The 25,851-nt window shown below is 40.3% G+C and overlaps 1 protein-coding gene across 11 annotated transcripts in view; it reads left to right on the top strand.

The window, feature by feature from the left end:
* FAM110B (family with sequence similarity 110 member B) overlaps positions 1-25,851 on the top strand; it is a 116,021-nt gene that overhangs the window by 45,505 nt on the left and 44,665 nt on the right. For 2 of the 11 annotated variants that reach the window (XM_055704511.1, XM_055704507.1), the window contains one exon: positions 21,924-22,065. The exons of 8 other annotated variants lie outside the window; for them this stretch is intronic. The gene's annotated coding sequence lies outside the window, so the exon portion shown is untranslated. Of the gene's footprint in view, positions 1-9,452; positions 9,584-21,923; positions 22,066-25,851 lie in introns of those variants that run through there. One more of the 11 variants, XM_055704513.1, reaches the window with a different exon arrangement.

Genomic DNA, 25,851 nt, shown 5'->3' with positions numbered 1-25,851 from the left:
CCAGCCTGGCCTTGAACACTTCCAGGGATGGGGCATCCACAGCTGCTCTTGGCAGCTTGTTCTGTTGTCTCACCACCCTCACAGTAAAGAATCTCTTCCTAATATCTAATTTAAATCTACCCGCATTTAGTTTAAAGCCATTCCCCCTTGTCCTATCACTACATACCTTTGTAAAAAGTCCCTCTCCAGCTTTCTTGCAGGCCCCCTTTAGGCTCTGTAAGGCTGTTATGAGGTTTCCCCGGAGCCTTCTCTTCTCCAGGCTGAACAACTCAGACTCTCCAAGTGTTGGGCATAGGCAAGGTGCTCCAGCCCTCTGATCATCTTCATGGCCCTCCTCTGGACTCTCCCCAACAGGTCCGAGTCTTTTCTGTATAGAGGACTTCAGAGCTGAACACAGTACTCCATGTGGGGTCTCACAAGAGCAGAGTACGGGGGGAAGATCACCTCCCTTGACCTGCTAGCTGTGTTTCTTTTGATGCAGCCCAGGATAAGGTTGGCTTTCTGGGCTGCAAGCACGCATTGTCAGGCTGTGTCGAGTTTTTCATCCACCGGCACCACCAAGTCTTTCTCCTCAGGGCTACTTTCAATCCATTCTCCACCCAGCCTGTATTGATACTGGGGGCTGATGCAAAACAATAGAAAAGCTACTGTTTCCTGATGTAGTGTACTAGTTTACCATAAGAGATGTTACATTCCAAGTACCCAAAGAGAAAATGAGCCTTCTAAATTCTTCTCAACATCAATATTTCAAAGCTATTTCAATTTGTTTTTAATGAAACAGATACGGAATTATATAAATGGGGCAGTTTTAAGTACTCAGAATAGCTTGAATACTTTGAGATAAACGGTTAGATTTTGCGGGTTAGCCATGCAGACACTGTAGCCTGTGTGCTGAACTGATCAGTGTGAAAACTTGCTACTATGTGCAGGGTTATTTACATTGCTCCCCCTCGGTCCTTCCAAATATAAATGTTTATGCTAATGGTTGGAATACGGTGGGATTGCATGTGGCGGTCCATCTGAGTATAGAAGTTATAATGGTTTTTAAGTTGTGCAGTGTTTTTATACTTAGGTGGTTTCTGTTATAAAATATGAATAATGCATACAGTGACATTGCAATACAGTCAGTATTAAACACTTCTGCAACTTTGAAACTTGCTCATGTTTCCCTTCTCTAGCATCCCTTTTACTGTGGTTATGCTGCTTATGTTTTGACTACAGACTGCTGGAATTTGCTTTGAAAGTATCGGTGTCTGTTTAATTTCTGATTAGCATTGGAGCAGCTTCTTCTTTAGATCTTGATTAAGGCAGAAGTTTGGGGAGCAAGGAAAGAATTTCTTGTTCAGACCACTAAAGACTACATTATTGTAGAACATGCAGGAAATAAGTGTTTGAGACAGATTGAAAGCTCCAGTTCTGACTTCACTTAATTTTGAGTGCTTACTTTTTGACCTTGTCTTCCCATGTTTGTACCTAATTTCTATAGGGGCAAGAAAAAAAGATTATTGTTATATTATTAAGGTTAATTTATTACGGGATTACTGATTTCCCTTTCCACCTCTGACATGTTTGGGACTTTAAGACTCACCACTGAGACATCACCTGCTTGACGTAGTGGGAAACCAGTGATCTCAAAAATGTGCTGTCCTTCACAGGGTACAGTATTAGAAAAGACGAGTCATACTTGCTACATCTTGTGAGCACAAATACGCATGTGAGTTCTCAGTGGAGACTTAAATTCAGACCTATAACCATTAGCCTGCTTTATTCCTAATCTTATGTTGATATATAAGTTCTTGCTGAAATAATAAATGCCCACTAAAATGATGTGTGTGTCAGCAGTGTTAAATTACAGTGCTGGTGAGACAAAGGTTGTTACGTACTTGCATTTTGTTTAACGTAAAACTGAAGATCTCAATGCCTGTGATTATAGAAACCTGTTTTGGAAGCACTGGCGATTTGCAGCTAGGACAAAGGGATAAAAGGCTTCATCTGATTTGGGACTGATCCTCTGAGCAGTCAGCACTTTGTGAGGATGGCCACCTGAGGAAATTCTGGTTGTTGGCATCAGTAGTATTACAAGTGGTGACTTGTGTAAGGCTACTGTGTCATGCAGACATGTGCTGTGGAGAAAATGGGCAACAGGTTTTGCCCCCAGGCCTAAGAAAGGAAGGTGAGGAAAATGCCTGCTGTTTTGCCTGAAAAAGATTTGAGAATGGAGACCAGTGTGTAATTTGTCCCCAGTACGCGATGGTGTCCCCTTGGTGCACGTTTCCCATCTTCTTCAGAGCGCTCCCTAGCTCCCATGCTAACAAGGAGTGGGGGTCTCTAGGCTGGAAAGGTGGGTACCTGTCTGACCCCCTTTTTTTGGTAGCCCTAGTTATGTGACTTGTGCTCTCATTTTGCATTAGAGGATTGATAAAACCTGCAAGCAGTTTTGGAAGAAGGGTCTGGGATCTTATCAGCCCTGTGAATTTTAGCTGCTAGGTCTACAAGCTGCCCAAGATGCAAGTGTGCTCTTATTCGGGAACATTATGTGGAATGAGACTCCTGAAGACTCTTTTATAAAATGGCTTTTTGACTTCCTCTATTAAATAATTAAACTTCTCTTCCTGGAGAGGCTTTTCATCTGTGCCAGCAAAATGTTTCTGGTTTCTTGTAAGAAGTCTGTGAGACTGGGTTCTAGTATGGCAAGTCACGGTTGGAAGTCTTATATGGACACAATTTCTAGTCATTAAATTAATAATCTTTCTAAGATTAAAATCTAAATTTATTTTACATTTGGCTAAAAAGTTTTGAAGTTCAGTAGGCTGTCTTCAAACTTGTTAGCCTTGAAATGATAACGAAAGCTATTGAATTCAAAGCTAGTTTTCTTCTGGGATTCATTGTGCTGAATATCTTCAACTCTTGTGTAAAGTAGCAAGATCTGAGAGTTGCTCTGAAACTCTGAATTATGGGTGTGGACTAGAGACTGCAAACCTTTGAGACTTCAAGTCTCCAAGCTCCCAGCAAGGTCGCTGGCAGCAGGGCAGGTTTTCAGCGAGCGCCTGTACACATTAGCATCTGTGAGGAATCACTTCATGTTCTGACAGTCACACCTTGACTTGCTTTCTAGTTGCATCTTGCAGCTCAACGTAAACACTTCGCATAGAGAGATGTAAGAGACCGGAAAACAGTCTTTGAAGAATAAAATAACAATGGGCTTTAGAGAGCTTGATGGGTCTTCATTGTCATCACACAAGATCAAAGAAGGCCTTGGAGCTGCGCTTTCTACTCAGAATTGGAAATAACATTCTTAATTACATAAGTGAGCAAGTCTGACTTCCCTTCAAAGGAAGGAATGCTACACTTCATCCTTCAGTTTTTGTGCTCTTCGCAGCATAGCATTTTTGAAAAATTATACCTGTCCTCTAATGGCAGACTTGCATTTAAAGTTTTCCCAGGCCAACCTATAGATATCTCAGATACAATCTGATGCCGAGTGTATCACTCACTGCAGTAAGGTGGTCACAGTGAAAATGATACTAAATAAGGGGAAGAAAGTGCCAGCAGTGGTGATGAAAATTAATGATGTGGAGGTACTGGAAGTATACTTACTATATTGCAAGCTCGTTTTTTCTGCTCTTCCACTGAGGAAAATCTGTACTTGTCTGTCAGTTTTCTGGCTTAAGTGATACTCTTAGGATCCCTATTTTCCACCATAAGTACAGAAAAATGTATCTCCATTTCTGAAGCCCTATTGTGGTTTGTTCTAATGTAGTTTTAACCTCCCATGTCCTTGTGAGTAGTTGACTTTTGCTAACGTAATACCTTATGTTAGGACTTCAGCATTTTAACATCAGTCATGTTGCCTTTTTTTTTTCCCCCAATTGCTTTCTCTTTTTAAACTTGTTCATTATGTTCTGCTAATGTGTCTTTCTAACTTTGTTGTTTGGAAGCAGAGACTGCTTTTTCTATAATATATTTTATAATCTTTGTTTCACTAGGGTCATGATCGTTGATTTTATGCAAATCAGGCATGCGCTACATGGGGTCCATGGCCTGGATATGCTATTTAAAGCTATTTCTTGTACTTACTGTGTTACTGGTAAGCAGTGTGCACCCTTTCTGTGGCTCACCTACTTCATGGCTGCCTAGCTGGTCAGCCAGAGGTCATGAAGTAGTGGACAGAAGACACATGTTTTGGCCTTGCTGAGGTCTCAGTTGAGCTGACAGGTGTGTTGCCTTCTGAAATTAACAGTTCATACTCATCTCTGCTGCTAGCTTTGAGGAAAGGTAGTGGAGGAAAAAATAAGTAGGATGGAAAGACAAGAGGGCATGAAATATATTTGTATAGTTTGAAGTGATTATTGAAATATGGTATGAAGGTGGAAGAAAACATTGCAGTGAAGGAAAAATGGAAGGAACTTGAGGAGGAAGGTCAGCGTTGGGATGGAGGTGTGCTGGAGTAGTGTGACAGGAAGCATGTTTCAGAGTGATGTGAAGTCTTTAAAATGACTTATTTGAATTTGGGATTTCTGTTTTCTTAAGGATACCAACAAAATAATACTGTGTTCTTACATGTCTGGTTGTGTGGCCAAAGTGCAAATGCTCAGCGTAGTAAACCTCCTGCGGTCTTCACGGTTCTTCTTTACTGCATCCATCAGCGGTAGGATGAAACACACCTCACTGACAGCTTAACTGATCCTCCCATGCTTCTCCAAGGTGGCAGTGATGGACGGGTGCCTTCATTTCACTCAGTTAGGTGTTTGGTAAAGACCATGCTAACATTGTAGGTCTGTGAAGGTGAGGGATGGTAATGTCCTGTGGAACATGGGGGTGTGGATTTTTTTTTTCATGATTCTGAGAAAAAAGTGAAATGAATGATATAAAAAATACTCTGTAGGAATCAATCATAGTGCTGTTCTGCAGAAAATCTCTGGCTTTAATATTGAAATATCTCTGCCTGTTATTAAGCATCCAGAGGAGTGCGGTCTGGGGTGTTTATGGATATAATTAGCACACTTGAAAAGAAAACCCTGAAGTTGCAGGTTAGCTGACCAACTTCAAAACATGATCAGTAGCACTGAAATGTACACACGTGTATATGCACACATGTACAGGCAACTGTTGTCTTACCAATTGAAACTGGGATCAATCCAAGAAATATCCCTGGGCTCTGTAAAACGAAAGTATTTTTTTTCCATGCTGAGTGCTGACCTTGAAGCCTGGCATTCGTGACTTCCTGAGAAAAGTTTACATGGCAAACACCAGGCCCATGTTTCATTTTCCTCTGAACGATGATAGGCTTTGTGATGGGTTTGCCACCAGTTTGCAGACTTCCCAAACTCCATCAAGTACTTGCTAAGAAAGGCAAGAGCCCAACAAAAAACTATTGTGAAGTCAAAGGTTGTTTTCAAAAGAAAAAGTAAATTTCTTTGTGAGGGAAAACTGAAATCTAGACAAATTTATGGAAAACTCTCCTCATCTTTTGATTTCTATAAATGTAAAAAGTACCATACAGAAATCTTAAGATTTTGTTGTTGGTTTTATGTATACATAACCATGGGATAGTTTAGCTTACTTCTGAAGTCTAATGAATGCATCAAGCCAAGTAAAATATTCATTAGAGTAATTGGTTCAGTTCAATCTCTCAAGGCTACAGCTTGGGAAAGTACACACTATTGCCTTTAGAAATGTAGCATGTTGATTCGCCAACCTTTTTGTTCAACTCATTTTAATTCCATATGTTTACTATACTTTGCAAAATCTAATTAACTAACTGAGGTAGCAGTTTCCAAACAATATTTGGTATATGTTTAAGTCAAAGGTTAAGTGATTCTAAACAGTGGAAGTTCTAGACAGGTGAAACCTATATAGTTGCAAGGCGCACCAGAAAATTTGTATTTTTAGCATTTTTGTAATGAAATCATTGAATAGATGTGTACTTACACAAGTGATCACAACATAGTAGAAAGTTATTTGTTCCCAAAATAGTCATCTGTCTGTTAATTCACTTAGATATGCCTAAATGGAGTGTAAAATTCATTAATGTGCTAGCTAGGCAGTTTTCGCTGTAAGATGCTGGGTTCAGTACCATACGATGAATTCATCATATCTCCATAGGTTTTCCTCTCCCCTCTGTGATGGGCATCTGCCTCATACCATATGGCTTTGGAAAAATGTGATTGGAACTGTTCTGTCAAGGAACAGGGCTAGAGAAAACTTAACATTGTAGAGACATTCTGTTTCCATGCAGAGGAGCAGGAACTTGAAGCTTAGCACAAGTGGATAACTTGTGCCAGGGACAGCCTTTTGCTTTCGATGAAAGTCTGCCAGATATTGGCCAACTTGTGTAGCTTTCACAATTTGTTCACTTTCAACAGAGACTTGCTGGAGTCTCTTGTGACTGTGTCCTCATGAAACCCGTGTCCTCTCTCTGGGACTCATAATCTCTTGTGACTGTGTCCTCATGAAACCTTTCTTGGCCTCTCTTGCTGGCATGCTTATATGTGGCTGTATCCTATTGCAGGTCTGGTGCCTTGTCCAGATGCTCGTGTGTGATCACCATGGGCAGCAGGGCAGGCTGGTGGAGCTCTGCATTGTTCTCAGTTGGAGTTTTAGCCACCCGCCTTTGCCGAACATGGGCCCTCACAAATGACCTCTGGCTCCAAATGTCAGACCTACAGTGCTGTTCCACGTGCCTTCCTCGCCCAACACATCATTGCAATGGTTAGAAGTGATTGTTAAAGTAGAGACAGACATTGAGACTCTCCTGACTGGTCTGCCAAGCTAAGCTCAGAGGCTTAGTGAATGTTGATCGTGTTGCAGAGACAAGTAGGTGTCTCTTGGAATTCAGCTTTGCAGCTGTCAGTGTGTTCCCCAACCATGGCACTTTAAGAAAGCAAGCAACTCCTAGAATAAACACCCTGCTGCAATGGTATGTTGAGAGCACGCTGCAGGTGCAGCCCTTGTGAGGGCATGGGCTTTACATGCCCTCAGAGCCAGCAGCTCCATAGGGAGGAGCCGGGAGGCTGACTGCTGGGAAGCGGTGCTGGAACTGCACAGGAGGGAACAACAAGGGCTCTGGGAGCTGCTGGGCAGAGGTAAGGGATATGTAGGCTTAGCAGCTTGCATCGGAGGGAGCCAAAAGTGAGAGTCCCATGATACCGGAAGCCTGCTTAATTCTTCTTTAAGGATTCTTGGTCATTTTGTCACCTGTTGTAGGTGCCTTGGTGGTCTCTGAATGTGGACTAGATTAAAAGAATGATTGAAGTCTCTTTGATTTTCTTTATTTTGTCTGTGTGCGTGTCTTTTCCTTTGCCTAGCAAACATGAGCATTCCAAATAGCTGGATCAGAGGACTGGGGTCAGGACTATTGGTCTTGTTCCCCTTTTGCTACCTTTGGCAAAACGTTGGAAAAGTCGATGTGCATCTGACAATCAAGTTGCACACCTCTTCTTCACATGTCTCTTGAACTCTTTTAAAATTAAGTTTTTAACTGTTGTATAATGGCCCCTCCTGCCTTTATTCATGGAATACATAGTGTTCTGGCTTCAAGCAGTAGTGCTGAGAAACTTTGAATATTCTACAGTATTATAAAGAAGCACAGTTTTTATAAACTGATGAGCTCCTTAGATGATGCAATCTGAAAAGGAAGACTTAATAAAACAGCCTCCTTCATTTATTACAACACAAAACTTGATGTTGACTGAACATTGAATCAAGGAGTAAAATGTTGCTATTTCTGCATTTGATTTTTATTTCTAGCCATATATGGCTTTGAGAATATTTTTCTTACAGAGATGAAGTTTGCTTCTAGCACAAAGTGACTCTTTCTTAATCTACCACTGAAAATTGCTCATAAAGCTGTGACATGGCTATTTACATATTGTCAATAAATGTGGTCTTGCACTGTTACCACGTTGAAATCTTGTGCCATTAGGAACATTTTATGTAGTAGCAAACAATTTTTGTACTGAAGTAAGTATGATAGATAAAAATGTTTATAAACAACCTTTAATATCCTGCATTTGGACTGTGCCTGATGCTGTATGGTGCTGGTGATAAAGAGTAAAGAATTAAGAAAAATGCCACTGTGGGTATATAGGAACTCATTACTGCAGGGGTGGTTCAGGGTCTTGTAAGTGTAGTGTTGATGGGTGCGTTTTATGTGTAACTTAGTGGAACATCTTAATGTGCTGTAAAGTTTGTATGTGCATATTTTGGCAATATTGTTAATGAAAAATGTACTGTATTTCACAAGAGACAGCTGGGACTGGCACTTCTGAGAAGCAAGCTGTGTAATTTCATCTTGTCACTGATGTTTGAAAACCTTTTGGTCAGTGTAAAGCTTAGGTGGTCATATGAACCATGTGGGAACAGGAAGCTTCAGAAGATTGATTCTGATTTGTGCTGATTAGAGCAAAGATTAATTGAAATTTATTATCAAGGAAGACTAGACTACAGGTACCTGTATCTTTTTTTTCATGATTGTTTACCTGATATTGTAGAACCTCTCAGCACCTTTCAAATATATAATGGCCTCTTAGATCGTAACTTTCCTTACTTTTGTGGACTTACATATTTATAAAATGAATTTAAGGGTTGCTAGACTGAGTTCCCCATACTTCTAAGGCGTATTTGCTCACGGCAAGTTATTTTCCAAATGAATTCAGTTGTTTTGCATAATGGCAACAGGTTCCTTGGCATTTCCACCATAGCCTCATGAAAGCTTAGTTAGGACTTTATGTGCCAATGCACACTGAAGCTGTCGGGTCATCTGAGTATCTGCCCACATGTAAACGTAAAGGACAGAGGGGGTCCTGTTGATTTCTGTTAGGGCTACTGTGTGCTGAAAGCATGTGTGTGGTGCCTCACTGATCTGAGGTCTACATTGTAGATTGTGAAGTACTGTACATAAACCGATCTGAGATCTACTGTGTATGTGACGCTGGTAATGTGTACATTCAAAACAAGAATTCCTACTGGTGGAATAAACTGCTGCATTTTATTGTCTCCTAATAGACCTAGCAAACTAGAAGTGGTTGGCTTCTGAAAGAGCACTCCTAAATATATCCTTTTTTCAGAGGCAGCGGCAAACCCCCTCATAGGCGGATCATTTGGAAAAACAGCAAGAAAAAGCCCCAAACAGGCATTTTATCTTTATGCACCCAGCCAAATAACAGTCCCAAATGTTGATGCTTTCGGCTAAAAGGTGTAATCTGTTCGGCTCTCGTTTCCTCGTGCACAGTGCCTCAGCAGCCCTGTGCTATGGCAAATGGCTATAATTAGATTAGCAGCCTGCTAAGCAGTGGTGACAGTCTGCGAGCCTCAGCGAGCATGTGCTGGATTCTGCATGTGCCTGGCGCTTATTGGCGGGCGAGGTTGCTGCCTGCTGGTTTGATAGGTTTCCCCAGTAATCTTTATGCTGCATTACAGACATAGATACAGAGGTACTGTGTGCATGCAACGGGAGAGGTGCTCAGCTTGTAGCGTAAAAGAAAGCCCACAGATGAAAGGCACTGGTCTTTGTTGCAAAACATCAGTACTTAAGGACCGCTAGCTGCAAGCGGAGAGGTCACCGAAGGAGTTTTACTTGGTGGTAATTACTTTCAGGTCTTTTATCTCTCCGGTAAAACAGCCCTGCATGAAATGAATACTGTTAATCATGTCATCTGTTTAATTTGATCTTGCTTTCATTAATATCATGTGTACTCTGGTGAGAGAGCCATCAGATTACAAAACTCATCATCAGAGTGGATTTAGTTCAAAAACAGAGTGTATTTATACAGGAATATTGCTTTAATTTGAAATGTTGAGCCTGTGCATGCAACTGATTTTACTGGTTGCCTTTTGTTTTGCTAACGGAAATATTTCTTTTATTGGGATGTTTTCTGCAAAGCAATTGAATTAGGGCATTTATGACTATTGGCATATGAAGATAAATCTCTATAAATAGTGATTAGTTTAAAGAATAATTCTGTGAAGTGTTCTTTAGTTTGATCACAGCAATTACTGTCTTGATGTTTCTCTTGTAACAAGGTAGAGGGATGAGGAGTAATATGCTATTGTTCTTTCAACAAAGATGCTGGAGCCTTCATGTTTGGGTGGATTCTTTGTTTCATCCACTGGGTTTTAATTTAAGTGGCTTTCAAAATGAAACTAAAGCCACCCTGCCTGGTAGATTGCAGTATATCCTTAGATTGCACACACATGTACTTTATACATGCATACATATATATACACACACACATATGTATTGTTCTCAAAGGCTGAAATTTTGGCCCAGAGCCTTGTTTATTGTCAGAACTGCCTTCAGCAGTGGGATGAAATGATATATATGCCAATCTGTCATCTGTGATTCTGAGACTCTTACAGTATTTATAATAGCATCATACTCATTTAGGTTCTTTTCATACTTGACCTATGCATCAATTGATCATAACTTTTCCTATAAAAAGCATGCATATTTAATGAGCATATTTTACAGTGAAAGCTGTTCAGAACAGAAGGGAGCAAGCGCAAAGTATTAAAAAAAAGTCTCTTAATGTAGTCATGCCTCATTTGATGGCTTTTGAATACTGAGCCTGACTGTTGAGACTTCAAAGTTAATGCCCTTGTCTGTGTCAGACTCCAGAGCCCACATGAACTTGTATATTAAGTCACCAGTCATCTGGCTGGCTGGCTGCCACCATGCGTCCGAGGTACGCGTAGATTGTCTCAGCCAGGATCAGAAAGGTGTTAGGAATGGGAGCTATTTTGGTACTAGTCTTCGCTCTTCACTCTTCCCTCTGCACCTATCCGTGAAGAGGTTTTTCCTACTCTATAAGCCAAAGCAAAATTTAAGTTGTTTACTCTTAAAATATGTGGTATTAAATTGTTATTGCCTCCTGAGTAGAAGATACCCTTCAATGCAAGCGTTTATTTGGTTAGTAACTTTGTATTGCTGTGGGTATAACAGATACACATGCTTTATTATTTGTGATAGTATATTCAAAAGGAAAAGTATTTGGAAGGTTTAATCATAGCTGGTACATTTCAGTTTCTTTGAATTTGTGCTGTTGACTAAGATAGTTACCTCACTGCCTACATTCACCTAGGTTTTACTTCCGAAGTTGTGTTCTTTGATGTAGACTTGGAGAGTGGCTTTTTTGCATGGTAACAGTTAAGCCTGGACAGGGAGGACTTATGATGTGAAGGCATGTTGTTCTCAGGCTGTATCATATTCTCTTGCTGCTCCATATTACCAGCCAAAAGTGTCATAAAGAGGCTTAAGTTAAAGTATGCCTTCTGCCTTTTTTAACAGAGGCTTACCTGAAGTAAATTATTTACATCTTTATGACTTTGCAACAGCATTGCATGAAAGAGTAAATAACAGTGATGCTAGTAATAAAGAAACATAGAAAGTAATATCCCCAGCTGAATTATATTTTTACCATATCCAGTGTATTTTCAAGAGATGAGAGGCTGCTATTTTCTATGCCATGTATTGAGCTATTGTTACTTGTAAGTAACATAAAGCAGAGCTAGGAAAGTGTTGTAAAAGTTAGTGTATTTTTGGTGGTTGGATACAGGTAATACCACCACTCATCAGAACTGAAATGCTGCACCGGCAGCTCTGTATGTGTGGACATCTCTGCCTCCAAAAAGAGCTGTGATGATCTATGCAAACATCACCATAAAAATGGCAGTTGTGAAACCAGAACTGGTGACAGTGTAATTTAAACTTGCAATGCCTTAACCGCAAGGATAAAGCTACTTTGTTATTGATTCTCTTTTTGTTACAACCTCAGTTTTCTTCTGTGTAAACAAAGAAAACAAATTGAAGCAACAGTTTGTGTAGATTACTCTATCAAAAAGTCATCTTTGTTGCTGTAAACATATTTTAACTATAACCAGCATATTGCTGCCGGAAATGCAGCACACTTCAGATTATTCTCAATGAAATTTTATTTTCAAGTTTTGCTACTAAGTTTCTCAATGTAAAAAAAAAAATAAATAAAATTAACTACTCTTTGTTAGGAGATGCATGCATAACATGTTTGCTATGCCCTTCTGAACTGTTCTTACTTCTGGTATGTTGCCCTATACGTAAGGCTCCAAGTCCTTTGTCATGTGAAAGGGAGACTTTACTTTCCAACCAGACATGCAGTGTGTGCGCATGTGTATGAGTATGTATGGTAAGGGCACAAAAGTATGTTACAAAAATCAAGGTCTCAGGTGTTCCATTCATATCCCTCTCTCTCTGGGGAAGCATCACTTATACCATCTAACGCTAATAGAGGTTTGTGTAGAAATTAGTATGTTGCTAACAATTTCAGCGTCATACTAGTACTCATTTTAATCTAATAGAAATATAAATACTCCTTGAAGAGTAGTGTTTTCAGAAACACTAGTTTTGCCTGCTGGTTGGAGATGGCTATATACAGTAAGCTGAGTGCCTGCAATAAATAATGCTACACTAGCTCTGGTTTATTAAGATATTGAGTCATTTTACTGCTACACGTGTAAGTGAATTTTGCATTACTTAAAACCATAGCAAGTCTAAATGGGAAAGATGATACTTAAGGTTAATGCCTTTTTTGGGGGTTGGGTTTTTTTTTTGGTAGTCTGTTAGCAATGAAAGAGATACTCCTGAAAAACAGGCATAGAGATTTAAAGTATTACCACAGTGTTTATTTTGCAGGATTTGTACTTGTATGCTTAACAGTTTTTAAGTCGAGTAGCAGTAAGCGATATGTGTGTAAAGATTTACATTAGAATGAGAAAAGTGACACTGTGCCCTAAAGCTCCTTTGTCCTTTTCCTCTGTTTTTGGAACCAGCTCCAATTATTACTTTGCTGATGAAATGTCTGTTTAAATGATCAAGACATTCAATAGCCCATCTGTAAATGCTTATTATAACACTTTTGAGAGTTCATGGGAAATCAATAGATTGATCTCTGTATTTTGTTGAGTGAAAGTGTTTTATTTTAAATCTGAAAACTTGGTGGTGGTGGGGAGGTGCAGGATAAAGCCCTCTTGGTGGAGATTCCCTCTGCAGGCTCGGCGAAGTCTACGCTAAGTTGAGAAGGCCTTATTGCCATGATGCTCTTCCCACACTGATGCGGCAGCACTTTTTAACGGGGTCAGACACATGACTATGTTCTCTGTGTGCAGATGGCAGCTGCCCTAGTTCAGGGGCAAGGGTGCTCCTCCAGGAGCTGGGCAAGGGCTGGTGGTGGGTAAGGTCTACCTGCCCTGCCCCTCTTGCAGGGCTGTTGCTCTCCTGGCACGAGTTATTCTGGGGGCTAACTACATGGAGTCAGAAACTCCATGCAGATGGAATATGCCTAGCTCTAGGCATCTGCATGTCAAACCTCTGCAACGTTTAGAGGAAGGTCGTGTTTTATAGAGCAGGGAATGGAAGCAGCAATGTCTTTTTCTTGCAGTTCTCACAGCTGCAGTGGTATGGTAAATTGAAATAAAACGGTATTATTGATTTTTTTTAATTTATTTTTTTACACTATGATTAACTTAAATTTTACTTAATTGTATTACCTGCAGTATTAAGTGTCACTTGATAGATTTAATGTAGAATACAACTGGCAAATAGTAATCTGGATGCTATTGTCTGCATAATCCTGGGAATGAGATTCCTGTCTGTCACACATTGTCTTTCATGGATGTGCTACAGCCACCTGTAGGCACAACTGCTTGCTACAGCCTTTCCATGAAGTACCTGAAGCTTACAACCCAGATCTCACTTTGTAAATATGTTATTTTTAAACATGAATTGCCCATTCCATGACAGACGCTATTTGGTTTTATGCCCTGCCATGCAATTGTGTCACACTTCTGTAGCATAGTGGTTTATTAATTGAAACAGTATATTATTTATACTTCTGATATATGGCCATCTTTTTTTCGCTGCATATCTGTTGAATCTCGTACAATAATTTTACTGTATCCATTCATACCTTCCTAGTATGAATGTGTGTACTGCAAAATCCCACTTAATGGCAAAGAACGATATTAAATTCTTGCCTCTCTTTTAAGGGAGCTTAGCATTTTCGAAGCTGGTAGACGAGCCCAAAGATTAGGCTGTTCTGCTCCCTGATCAGGAAATCTGTAGAAACACATTCTATAGGAAAGTTATGCAATGCATAATACAACTTGTTGGGGTTATTAGTACCATTTAACTGGAGAAAAATGTGAATATCCAGTTTTGCAGTGGTATGCGCATTTTCACAAGTTTATGAATGTTTAGCTCTTGCATGTGTTTAGGGTCCATGGTTATAATTTATTCTTTTAAGGTCTAGGTACTGGTTTTGTAGGTAATGAAACTAAAAGAGAGATATTAATACAATATGGTGTGTTGGTCTATAATGCAGATGCATAATACGATACAATCCCTGATCTGAAGTGTTCCCTGCCTGTATAATCTAGGCAGAAAAATGCTTAAGAGGAAGGCAGGAACAGAGACAATTAAAATGAAGCATCTTTTATGTGACCACAGACTGTGGGTTTGCAAGGTAGGCTGAACAGTCTGTGCTTTAGGATTATAAACCATCACTGCAAATGTCTTAAAAAAGAATGAAAAATACTATAAGATCAGAATAATTACTCCTGTCTATATAAGGACCTACAGTACAAACTTCACAGGGTAAAGATGATTTCCTTCTATCTCAGTGTCATAATTGGCACTGGGTATTTTGGGCGTTGCAGTCATGTGGAAATGAGTGTGCAGCTTTGTATTTCTACTGTGACATTATAACAGCAGTCTAGTCAGAAGATATATGAGGGACTTGATAAATTACACCCCTTCCTCTTCCATTACTGTTACATCAGCCCTACTGCAAGCCATGTTCCTGTCCCGTGTGGCCTTTGTACCCCCCTGCATTTTCCTTTAGCATCTTGTGGAGTGGAGAGATTGCTATTTTATCCCCTGCCTCCCCAAGGACTGGGTGAAGTCTGGCAGAGGCAGTATGATTGCAGTTAATTTTATGTGGAAAGTACCATGGTGGGTGCAACAGAACAGAACCTCAACATACAGTGTCACTGTCCTTCAGTGATTGGTGCTGCTTGTTTCTCTTCCCTACAGTTCTCATCATCTTGACTGCAACTACCTCCTTTCTAAATTCATCTGCCCCATTTTCCCATCCAAATCTACTCTCTTTTGGTTTTTGTTCTTCTTTCCACTTTCTCCAATCTGTTTCTGTCCTTCAGCTTCGATCTGCCATTCAACCACGTGCTCTGCCATCTTTGTAGCAGCTGCTCCCTTTTGGGGGGGTGTGGATATCCAAAAATACCTTGCAGGCAGAGGTGCGCAAGGATGGCATGCAGGTGAAGAATTTAAGTTCTCTTGCCAAAAATGCTTGACATTTTTTCAGTTATTTATTTATTTATTTATTTGTTGGAGCAAGATGTCCTTAGCTCCTGCTTGTAAAGCTCATTCTGATAGATACAAATCTTAGCTCTGACCTTTCTGAGTCTGACACATCTGCTTTTTTTTTCTCTCAGCCTGTTACCTCTTTACTGAAAGCAAACATCTCTGTTCATCTTCCTGTCATCTCTAGATGAGGCTTTCTGAAGTGATTAATGAGCTTTGCTGACCACTTTCTGCCAGTGGGGGTCCTTTTCATGATGCCTGCATGCAGGTACCCGACGCCAGCCATGCTTCTGTAAGAGCTTGACCTGAGGAGCTGCTTCTGCCCCTCCTGCTCTTTGTAGGTGTCTCTGGCAATGGTGGCACATTACTGACCTGAATCTTGACAGCTTCACTGCTGCCTGCAGGGCTCTGAGTTGTGTGGGTGCTTACTGTCTTAAAAGTCACATTTGTTTTGCTGTTTTTTTGCTGGCTGCTCGACACATTTGCTGCACTGGGTGCCTGAAGGATCCCACTAGAAGCTCTCCACTGGGAGGAGGTTTTGCAGAGTGCCTTCGTTAAATCTTCACAGAGCAACAGCCAAGCAGATCATGCCTCTATTTCACGCTGAAGTATACAGGATTTGGGTTCTTCGTCTGTAGTGTGGCTTTATGAGGAGTTTTTCCTATGGTATGAGTAAAAAACCTCAGATGCTTCTTTTCTATTGACTGATTTTTAGCTTTCTAAAGAGCAAGAGTTTTGCAAGTATTTCCTCCTTATGCTACAAAGTAACTTATACTTTCATATTTTACTTCAGCACAACTATGAAGCCTAAATTTGCATCAAAATCATGTCTGCAACTAACTCTTAAAACACATCCATTCTTAGAAGACATCTACAAATACTAAATCTATCTGGTGTTGAATTATCATCTATTTTTGTTGTTGTTGCAAGCTTGCTGAAACTGGATTGACGCATTCCTCGTCTCCAAGAAATATGTACATCTGCCATTTATAGCAACTCTTACTTGTGGCTTTTGCAGAACATGGTACTGGAAGCATTAGGATCCTACGCAGAGCTCTTCTTTTTTTTTTTTTTTCTGCTTCTCACTAAAATAAAGTATGGAGTTATCAGTGTATATAAATGCCTGATGGGGGGGAGTAAAGATGGAGCTAGGCTGCTCTTAGTGGTATCCCATGACAGGACAAGAGGCAACAGGCACAAACCAAAATACAGGAAATTCCATTTAAACATAAGAAAGCACTTTTACTCTGAGGATGGCCAAACACTGGCACAGGTTGCCCAGAGTGGTTGTGGAGTCTTTGTCCTTGGAGATACTCAAAACTCAACTGGGACATGGTCCTGAAAGGTGTCCCCGTTTTCAGCAAGGGGTTGGACTAGACAGTCTCGAGAGGTGCCTTCCTGTCTCAGCTGTTCTGTGATTCTGTAATTAGAAGTTTCCAAGCAGCAGACCAAGCAGGCCTTGCAACCTTAGGCAAGTTATGTTTTCTGTATTGGTTCTGCTATCCAAAATTACTTCACATCTTACACCTGTCCTTAGGTATGAATGTGCACGTATATATATGTGTATACACCTACATATTTCTGGCTGCTGTGTAAACATACCTGGAGGCTAGAACAAACTGGAGAGTATCAGAGATTCAAAAGGGAGGAGGAAAATGGTTTTGCATTTTTCTTAAATATACCAGTGCCATTTCATACAGGCCACGCTGGTTTTCTGTGTTTTATGCAGGCATTGTGATATTTTTTTTCTTCCTCGATAACGTGTTATGTCTGTATAGTAAAAAATGTTAGATAAAATTGCTTTAAAGAAATCTTTATTTTTCTTAGATGATTTCTGTTGGGTGCTACTCAACTCGTACATAGTTACATCTTTGTTGCAGTCCACATTACATCTATGTGGGCACAAATCTCCCAGCAGCAGATCTGTGTGAGAAAGAGGAGAACAAATGGCACTAGGTCAGAAGAAGGAGGTGCACCGTCAGCTAGACTCTCTCAAAAACATAGCTCCAAAATAAGTAGTAAACGTGGAATAACTGGCCCGAGTTGAGAACTCTCTACAGGCACGTTGTATTTATGTAAATACTTTTTGGAGTCCTACATATGAATAGTAACTGCTCTGCTGGTATTCAGCCCTGTTCCTGCAGCCCGCAGGAGCTCTGTATGTCTGACAGTGGTGCTGAAAACTAGGAAGCTGGACAAGGCTGACTACTAAAATTACATGTAGTCTTCTGGCACATACAAATGGAGCACTAGGTGACCTTGGGGGCAGTTTTGGAGGAAGCTGTCTGTGAGCATCCTTTGTAGCATGAATTGGATAACTTTATGGGGAAAAGGGGACACTTGCATAGCTCTTCGTCGTGTCCCTTCAAAGCCATGAATCTTGCTTTACAGCATTAACATAGTTTCTTTCTCCTTTTCAGCCCCCTTTAAAGTCCATGTTCCCCTTGTTTAAATGATCACCATTACTAGCATTGTATTGTTTGGGGTTGAAGAGGTGGTCTTTGTTTACATCTTGGCCAAGATAAGTGACAGGACTTGCAGACCTGAGGTTTTATATTTGAAGTTGCAGGAACGATTATCTTTGTTTCCATAAGCGTTTGGATTTTTATTGCTTAAACACATGACAATGCCATGTTTTCTATTCTGATGTTCTGTGTTCCAATATGGTGCGGGATTTACTTTTTCCTGCTTGTTCACAGGTCTTGACGTGACATCTTAGAATGCTACTTAGACATTTCTAAGATGGTGAAGCACTTGCAAAAATAAGAAGAATAATAATAAAATCTGTTTTGAAGGTGACAGAAACCGATCTCTATTTATGAAAGCTTGTTTAGTTCCATGCTTAACACATCAGTTTCAATCCACAGCCACTAGGAAGTCTTGAACTTCTTTGTTGTTGAATTTTCAAAAATTAATGAGAAATCCTTTAATCCTTATGAACTGTACCTTTTTTCCCCCGTCTATTTTATTTTAGTTTAGTAGTCAGGCCTTTTACACTTCACTAGATTACTTTCTTTGGCCCATGCAATTGTCTTTTGAAAATCCTTCAGAGGTAACCTTGTAGTGGAGAAGTTGCCTTGTTGGCGATTACAAACATGCATGAAGAAGGAATGAATTTATATTGACAGCTTGAGTCTCCCTTCCCTGTTCTTCTTTCCCTTCCTGCATGTGTGTTTTTAAACCATCCCTTCCTTTGCCTGTCCTCCAGCTCCTTTTCTTCCCAAGTCTATAATGCTCATGTGATGTGAATTTCAATTTCAAGGGCTGTTTGGCCATCTGAAACAAGAAGTAAAAGTCCTGTGCCATATTTTAAAGCATAAAACTTGCCTTTTATTTCCTTTTCATTATATATTTGGAAACACTGCAAACATTTCATGTGAAATTCTTCAATAAAAGTGGGACCTGCCTGTAAGTCAACCTGCCCCACAAGTCAGAGGCAGGCTCAGCCCTGCCAGCAGTGAGCAAGCGGTAGGCTGTCACTGGTGTGACTGTTGCTTTCTTGCATGTTCCTGCCTTCTAAACTCTACAGGGAAGAGGTGATGGAATTGGCAGGAGTTTCTGTTCAGCTGCTTGTGGTATTTACATGGCATTCCCCAGGGAAGAGTTTACTAGCTTTAGGGACTTGATGTCAGATCTTCAAAATGTTTTCAGCAGTATGCAGCTTCTGGAAGCAACATGTACCAGGGTGAGAGTTTCCTGCCTTTTTTTATAGCTGGAAAGGAGTTTTCACTAAGTGTGAAGATGCTGGATGAGCCTCTCTTGTAGGGTGTTTTCTTTGTGAAACCTGCCAGTTGGAGGGTCCTGTAACACCCAAGCCCAATGGTGTTGAAATAGCAATTGCAAGTTCCACACAGGCAGATCTGCACCAGGCACTTCTGTGCAGGACACTGGGACAGCGGTGTGACTTCTTGAGATGGTTATAATAGCTCGTGATCATTACAATATAATGCTTGTTTTCTTTCAGCCAGAAGTACCGACCAAAGTATGACCCTGTACCTTGTACTGCCGCATTAACACTCTTGCTCTGCTATGGGAAAATTTGGAAGCTCTGTGCGTTTTTATAGAGGGGACAGAAACCCAGCTACAGTGATGCTTATGGGGACCCCGTTTGCATTTTGTCTTCAAAATGGAGTTGTTTACTGTATTTAGAGAACAAATTGCTAATACTGAGAAACAGGTTGATGAGGTTAATTTTTACTACTGGTTCATTTTAATTCTTTGTACTTGTGGGAGAAGTCAGATGGCCCAGTTGTGAATGCAGAACTGATACAGCCTCAAAAAAAATATTGCATTTTTCCTTCTTAAAGAGAAAAACCATACTAGGTGTAATTCTGCTTCAGTCCCTGTTGTATCTAGCATGGTTTTAGCATACTTTTAGAGTCCAGGGGGATTTTCTTAACATCCCTATTTCACATGAGCTATCACCTGGGGTGATTTGTACTTCTTTAAATGTACTCTCCCTTGAAACCAAGTCCTTAAATAGTCTGCATAAGTTTTGAGTGCTTGCATTGCCTCTGATACGGTTAGATTACAACCTTTTATTTCTGTATGGATGTGATTTTTGTCTGTATAATTTTTAAACACATAAAAAGAGCGTTAACATTAGCCTCTTATTCTAGGTTGTCCTCTGCTAAGCTGGAATCTGAAATTTGCTTCCGGGGCCTTTTAAACTGCTAAGGTATCCTAATATTTCATATCAATAAAGGTCACTTTCTTGTGTAGCTAGTGCAATTGCTATTAAGTTAGCCTACTGAGAGCCTTGTGTCTTAAGGAGCCTTTATGATGATCTTTCCAGACAAAGTAGGACTTATACCAGTTTCATAATTTCTCCCTAAGGTAAAAATTCTGCAATTCACTTGGATCAGAAAATGTCTTTCTCTTCCTGTCTTAAACCTGTTAATCTTTTAAAACAATAATGAAAAATGGATGCTTTAAAAAAAGCAGTCATTAAAACAGTATCAGAGGAATGAAAACTGACTAGTCCTTCCAACCCTGTTTTATTTCTGCCAAGGTCCTTCCAAGCAGAGGAAGCCCATATCTTGAAGATTTTCTTGGTCTACCATGTCTAAGATGCATCCTTCCCTATCTGCTGTGAAATCTTCTATCAGTGTCTCACATACTACTACTAAGTACTTGTGCCATCACTTTTCTAGCTTGGATGACAGCAGCCTTGTCCCACTTCTATCAGTTCTGAATATTGCTTGCAAGAGCATTTCCCAGCCCTGTGGCTTTGATCATATCATCCCTCTTTACACCTTTTTTGTTGGTTCCTTCTTCTCTGCTGTACCCAGTACTGAAACTCTTGGTAAGATACCTTCGCATTATCTGTCATCTCTCATTTATTATTAAAATGTTGGTTTCCTGTCTCCATAATGCCATCCAAAGTCACCTTGTCATTATGCTTTCAAACAGTTATCTTTTTGCTTTGTTTTACATCCTTTCCACCTGGGAAGAGCTAATAATGTTTCAATCAGTTCAGTGTGCTCCACTGTGCTATGGTCTTTTAATTTACCTTGTATCACCAGGCAATCTTGGAAAATGAGTATTAGTAACTTTTCAATTAAGACCGAGAATAAGGTCTTTTCAGAAGGACCTGCATTTGTACTTGTAACACAACAGAAACTTGCTGAGGTGTCTTCAGTGATTACAGAGAACAGGTGTAGTCCAGCAGCATTTCTAGAGGAGTGGATTTGTATGCAATGAGAATTAAAATTAGTTAGAAAAGCAAATTGTGCTGGGAAGGAAGATAAAGAATAATGTTAATACAAGATAAGGACAGCTTAAAGAATAAAGTAGTACAATTCGTTATGGTGCTGTTTGGTATTGAAGGTCCTAAACAAACTTTGTATGTATTTTCTGGAGCTTCACAAAATAATTTGTGCAGGTACAGTGGCTGTGGCAGCAAAGATAGCCATGTCATTTTGGAAGTCTTGAACCATTGTGTCATGGCCTTGCAGAGGGGAAGGGGCCTGCCTTCAGGAGCCAGGAGTTGTAATAATTATTGTACTTCTCTTCACCTGACAAGTGCTTTTCTTCCTGTATGAAACAGGAGTGACACAAGTCCAACCCGCATTGTGGTTCCAAGCATTAATTCTGTTTTAATACCATTCTGGAAAGCCAAGAGGGTTTTGTTACTGTCCTTTCAGGTTTGGTGGCTTTATGGTTGTGGTTTTTTGGTGGTTTTTTTTTTTAACAGATGCCTGAAAGTCTTAAGTCCAGTTTTGTTGCCATATTACTCAAAACTGTGCTACATTCACTAGCTCCTAGTGAATGCAACTGGCAATGCTACTGTGTGGTCACTTAATTAAAAAAAACCAAAACCAAAACAACAAAAAACTCCACACAAAAAAAAATCCACCACCAAAAAATCAAACACCACCAAACCTATTTATTGAGGCCTTTACTTTTATTTCCAGTGTTCACGTAAAAACACCTGGGAGTGCATGGCTATTAAAATCGCTGGGACAGCGTTAAAGAAATCAGAAAACTTCTGAACTTTACCTGGTAGTAGATATTTAGAAGGGATCTGCAAACAGTAGCTTTCTTAAGAATTTGTATTATTTCTTTTCAGTATACTAAGAATTGTGAGGATAAAGAATGTAATGGGTCCCTTGGAGGTGCCAAGCAAGATGTTTGTGAAACACCATAACAGAGGTCTACTTGGTACCACAGCACTATCATAAATAAAACTCACTGGTGGTAACTTAGAGCAGGTAAGTTTTGAAAAGGTACTGGGTACTAGTTTAAAGGAGAGAAGAAAAAGACTAAAATTAAGGAAATTAGTGTTTTAAGGATTGAAGCAAGCACGAGAAATGATGCACCTTGAAATTCAAATGTGACTGATGAGCATTTCTGTTTCTTAGAAATATGGTGATATATTTTTTCTGGGCTTAAGGGGGAGGCAGCATCTTTGAGAAGCGCACATGTATTTTTAAGGTTCACAGAAAATGCACAAAACCACTGGGGAAGGGCAATTTCCCAGCTCTGGTTGTTTCCCGTCAGTGCAGGTGGGAAGCTGGGACATGGAAGGGTCCCTCAGCTGCCCCTGCAGCCCCCTGCGCCAGGGCAGCTCACCCCCAGGCTGGGATATCCCCTTGGCTGGGCTACACTGATCCTGTTGCCCCCGGTGCCCTTTGCTGTTGGTGGAAAGGGGCAGATGTGGGAACAGCTTCTCCAGCCAGCTCAGGTGGTGGGGGTACTCCTCCTTTGCTGGCTGTGGAAGGGACAGGATAGGTGGCTCAGGCATGGCTGCAGTTCCTTGGCCATGTTGCTGCTCCTGGAAAGCCGTTTCTGAACCTAACTGCTGCAGTGGTTAGAAATGGTTTAATTTCCAGCATAAATTTTCACTTTTCCTTAGCATAATTTTCTATACTGATAACTTAAAACCTGTTGCATTGCAGTGTGGTGTGGTTTCTTTTCCCTTCATATGTACTCATCTGTGGAGTGAAGCATCTGTAAAACAGAAAATATTTTTTTCAAGCATAGCTTCCTTCTATCATCTCTTCAAGTTTATATAAATTATTATATAGACCTAATGGCAGTTTACAGAAGAGTGGTGGAAGAATCTTCCCTGTCAAAATCTGTACATACACATATGTATCAGGTTTGAAAATCTGAAAACACTTGGCATGATGATGATGATGTGCAATCATGGTGCCCAAAAGGTTTATGCAATTTGGCCATCATTTCCCACTGAAACCGGTAACAGGCATGGGAATGGCCGGTAATGGTCGCTGACTATACATCGCATGGCTTGGGAAGAAACCTGGTCTGTACCGCGGGAGGGCTAGTTCAGGGGCAGCTTTTCAATCTCAATTGCTTTTTAAAGCAGTCGTGGTTTGCAGGTGTGTGGTAACAGAGCGAAGGGCATAGCTGGCCTCTTCACAACTAAAAATAATCTCCTTACCCGCACACAGGTGCTTGCTGTGCCCTTCTGTGGTGCTGGGAGTTTTGGGATGGATGAGTGAGCAGAGGCTGGAAGCAGGTTGGAAGGGTGAGGTGGGACATGCTAATGTTGGGGCTGGGGGGGCATCCCAGGGCTGAGATGTCTAACGGTGTGGTGGCACTCCTCGTGTCACCGTTGATATGTGTAGAGGTGTATGTGCCAGTTCATTGACTGAAATCTCTTGGGTTTTTTTAGCAGTTGCTAAGCAACTGCAGAACACTTCAAACCCGTATTTGTCTTCCTTACCCTGGGACTGCCCTTGCAGCAGGGAGAGGAGGCGGGGAGTGAGGAGTATGGTGGGGTGGCTGCCCAGCAGCCGCTGTCCTTCTGTCACTGCCAAGGTGACAGAAAAGCGCCCAGAATTGTACTGCGCTCCCTTTGCAAATTTGTAATTCTTTTACACTGTCACAGCAATTTCATTTTTTTTGTGTACATAAATATTACCCTTGACAAGAGAAGACGCTCTATTTTAAACATTCCTCTGACAAGGAGTGAAATTTTCCAGTAAAAGTTGGTGTATTTTAAGGCAGACAATCAGACATGCAGCAAAGGGATGTAACATGAGAGCTCTGCCACCGCTGACCCACTGGTGCCCTTCACCCTTGGAGGATGGGTGCACTCTCAGCATGGACATCAGTGAAAATAACTTTAATTTTTGCACCACCCCAGCAATTCGCATAGTATAAAAACAGCCAGGTGTGTGAACCATTTTAGCGGTTGGCATGCCAGCCATTAAGTTATAAATTCTACAGTCGGCATTTCAAATAGTTATTTCCCATAAATTATGACTTACATGTAAGGATTATGTTCAGTTTAGTGCAGCTTGAAATTGGCTGGCATTTCACGCATTTTTATCATTAAAATAAGATGTTCTTGCTGGTAGTAATTTAGTTTTGGTGTTTGATTTATTTTTAAGCACCTTAGTTTTATGATTCTTGTTGTTCGGCAGCTGCTTGGGATCCAGAGCCACTAGTTTGCAGTAACAACTGTTGGTTCTTGTCCTTACCGGCTCTTTTTTCCCATGAAGATGCAGCTGTTAGGACTTTTGGAGTGTTGGGGGGATTATTTTACCTCATAATTTAAATGGGATAATCCTAAAGTAAGGATCTGTCCTTCAAAACAACTGGGAGAAGGCCACTTAGTGAGATCTCACTAAACTTTGAGAAGTGCCCCGGGCTGTCATTTTTGTGACAATCTACATAAAAAGATCTGGTGCTTATATTCTCATGTAAATGGAAGAGAATTAATGATTCAGAGATTATCCTAAGTTTTTTTTTCACACTGCATGTTTTATAATATAATAGGGGAATGTACATTTGCCTTTGAACTTAGTTTTCTTGTGACATTTGGAGCACTTGCAGATACAGGGCTTTTTTATTTTTTAGTGAACAGTTACATTTGTGGGGTTTTATCTTTTTTTTTTCCTCAGGAACGTGTTCAGTACTGTATGTGAAAAGTCCCTGAGCCACCTTTTCTTTAGTTATAGCCTATAAATGGTAATCAGCAGGAGAGAAAGCTATATGCACAAATCACTGCAGTGTATTGCAGACTGTACAACTGTGCTAAACCAGCTATTTAAAGTTAGAAAGTCAAGTAGGCTGAAGGTACTCAGTGCTAGTTTTGAGCTTTATGTGTCATTTTGGTTTGGTGGCTCATTCAGATGTATGTGTTTTTTGAAAGGAATATCATGTACTCTACCTCCAAACTCCACCCATACAGCAGAAAGCCGCTCATATCTAAATAAGCACATCCACATTGGAAATCACAGAAGTTAAACTCTAGTACCATGGAGACGGAGAGAGAGCATGTGTACATGTATGTGCCACTACAGACACATGTATATAGTATGTTTTGACTGATGTATTTTCCCAGCTGGAAGATCATTTTAACAGGAGAGCACCTTCTCCTTTGTAACTTCGGGATGCAATTTTTAGAAAGCTGATGGTGGAGGAAGACAGGGATCCCGGGTTCCTGGCTCACTCACTGTTGCTTTGTGTGACAAAGGAAGGCAAGGAGCAATCCTGTGCTCATGGAAGTGTTTTTGGAGGGATTTGTGTAGTGTCTTTGGACACAGTTTCCTTCTTTCCGTCCATCTTTCTGAAAGGAATATAAATTAGAGCCAATTGTTCCAGTAGATTAATCAAAAAAGCTTTGGCATTACCTCCCAACTATAAATGATAGCATCATCTAAAGAATAAAAACTAGTCAGCCAGGTCAAAAGTAGAGAAGTTGAATATGTGACATACTTTCCCACTAATAAGAGTAAAAATTCCTATTAATTTTCGTAAGAAAAAAAATCTCAAATTTCACAAATCACTGAACTCAACAATCAACTTAGAACATTTGTGCTATTGATAAGCAATATTGTAAACAAATATATCTAGCTCTGATTGACACAACCATAAACCGATGTCTCTTTTATTTCAACACAGCAAGAGTCAGAAAAAGTTCATATAATCTCAGTATTTTTCCAAAGATTTTTATGAATGATAAGACTGCAGAGATACCCCAAGGAAGTTGTTAGAGCAGGCTTAGGACAAAAAAATATTTATAT

This window comes from Falco cherrug, chromosome 3 (genome assembly GCF_023634085.1).
Source record: "Falco cherrug isolate bFalChe1 chromosome 3, bFalChe1.pri, whole genome shotgun sequence".
In the NCBI taxonomy this organism is placed as follows: Eukaryota; Metazoa; Chordata; class Aves; order Falconiformes; family Falconidae; genus Falco; species Falco cherrug.
Note: the sequence above shows the minus strand (reverse complement) of the source record. Positions and strands in the feature narration are given on the sequence as shown.